The sequence below is a fragment of the Grammomys surdaster genome, unplaced genomic scaffold (assembly GCF_004785775.1).
Source record: "Grammomys surdaster isolate TR1022 unplaced genomic scaffold, NIH_TR_1.0 125612, whole genome shotgun sequence".
Lineage (NCBI taxonomy): Eukaryota > Metazoa > Chordata > Mammalia > Rodentia > Muridae > Grammomys > Grammomys surdaster.
The window spans coordinates 1,690,926-1,693,300 of NW_021620455.1; the positions used below are offsets into that span (position 1 = coordinate 1,690,926).

At 42.1% G+C, this 2,375-nt stretch overlaps 1 pseudogene; it reads right to left on the minus strand.

Moving 5' to 3' along the window:
- Positions 1–494: 494 nt before the first annotated feature.
- Positions 495–1,297, minus strand: LOC114638622 (annotated as a pseudogene).
- Positions 1,298–2,375: the final 1,078 nt, after the last annotated feature.

Sequence of the window (2,375 nt, forward strand, 5' to 3'; positions counted from 1 at the left end):
CAGAGTTTGGAACTTTCTCATTAGAAAAAATAGTGTCTTAGTCCAAGTGTCCAGATGGCTTCATCAAAAAATCCTATCCAACCATTAAAGATGGAAACAATATGAGTTTACAAGAACTTTTCCAAAGAACAGAAAAAGAAGGAATCCATCCAACCACTCATGAGTAAGCATAATCTTCTAATTAAATTTTACAAGGACATTATAAAAATATAAAATATAGGCCAACAAAAACAAGTACAAAAAGCCTACACAAAATATTACTCAACCAAGCCCACCCACACTGGGAAAGATAACATATCCTAATCATATGGATTTATTCCAGAAATATATAATTAAACAGTAAGCATTTGTCAGTATAACCCTAAACATTAACAGAACAAAGGAGAAAACATAATCATCTTAATAGTCACAAGAGACACATTTGATGAAATTCAATGTCTATGATTTTTTTTTAAACAGACCTAATTCATTTTATTTTTCTTGTATAAAAACTCTTATGTGGTAGTCACAGCTGGAGCCTGTATCCTCTGAGCAGAGACTCTGGTGTGGGTTTTCACAAGATGAGAGTGAATTCCTGATAAGGAGACTTGATGAACACGATCTCTTTCTAAAGGTCGGGGGTCAGGTAACTGTGGGTCTTGGAGATGGCATCAAAGGTGGTCTTGGCAAAACTTCCCAGGGTGGCAGTGCAGCCCCTGGCTGATGTGCAGCAGTCATCAATACTGGCCACCATCAGTAGCTTCTTGGGCACAGGAACACAGACAATGCCAGTGTCTCTGGGGGCAAAGATGAGACACACCAGCAGAGCCACAGCGGCCTGTCATCTTTCATGGAACAGTATGGGACTTGCCAATCTTGTTCTCCCAATAGCTTCTCCACACAGGAATGATGGAAAGCTTGACCAAGATGATGATGGCCCCTCGGATGGCAGTGGCAACCTCCTTGGAGCACTTAACACCAAGACCAACGTGACTCCGATAGCTAAAAGAGCCTTGAACCTGGTCCGCCGGCCAGCTCGCGTCTGCTTCTGCACTGGCACGATTTTCAGAACCTCATCCTTTAAGGATGCACCCAGGAAAAAGTCAATAATCTCAGACTTCTTAATGGGCAGAGAGAGCAGGAAGATCTCCTCCAAGGACTTGATCTTCAAGCCCTTAACCAGGCAGTCCACTTTGGTGACAGGAATTCACTCCTTGCCCTCAGCTTTACCTCCATGAGCCACCCCCCCACCCCGCCCCGACCACAGCTTGACCTCAACCACGACCACAGCTCCTAAGACCGCTGCTGAATCCTCCATGGAAGCTGCCACGGGCTCCTAATCCTGGGCTCCCGGGTCCTCCAGGCCCTCCCACTGCACAGGCATCATCCACCATTTGATGTTTTCCCAGAAGAAGATTTATGATTTTTTTAAATGCATTAGTGGGGGCTGGAGAGATAGCTCAGGAATTAAGAGCACTGGCTGCTCTTCTAGAGGACCCAGGTTCAATTCCCAGAAACCACATAGCAGCTCACAACTGTCTCTAACTCAGTTCTAGGGAATTTGAAACCTCTTCTGGCCTCTGTAAACTCTAGGCATGCATGTGGTACATAGAGACACATGCAGGCAAAACACTTATACACATAAAATAAAATAAATAAGCCATTTTAAAAATGTATTAGGCAAATCAGTGATAGACAGGAACTTAAACAGCTGAATGTAGGCATTACAGAACCCTATAATAAAACTATACTTTGGCTAAATAAAAATCTTGTCTACTTTCACTCCGGGAACTCAACAAAGACTGTTATTACCACTTGTCTTGATTATTGCACAGGAGGTCTTGGCAGGAAGCATAGAGAAGGAGACACATGATGAGGACTACTCGTGAAGAACTCAAAACTTCCTATTCTATGATAATACAATTGCTTGCATAGGAAATCAGGGCAATCTACAGATCAAAATTCATAGGCAGGCTTAGCAGCCAGACATAATAGGGTACACCTTTAGTCCCAGCACTGGGGAGGTGAAGGCAATCGGATCTCTGAGTTTGAGGCCAGCCTGATCTATAGAACAAGTTCCTGGATAGTTGGGGCTACACAGAAAAAATACTGCCTCAAAAGAGAAGGAGGAGGAAAAGGAGGAAAAAGAAAAGCAAAGAAAAGAAACAACAGAAGAGAAAAGAAAGCTGAGCAATCTTGGCTAGGTAGCCACAAAGTCAAAAATGAATTTGCTTCAATAGGACAACACAAAACAGATTTTTTTTCTAGTATTGTGCATCAAATCCAGGACCTTGCATTTGTTAAGCACACACTTAAAGATTTTTTTAACAAGGATCTCATTTGCAATTACACCACAAAATATCAGATATGAGCAATAAAAAAATGGTCAAAGATAA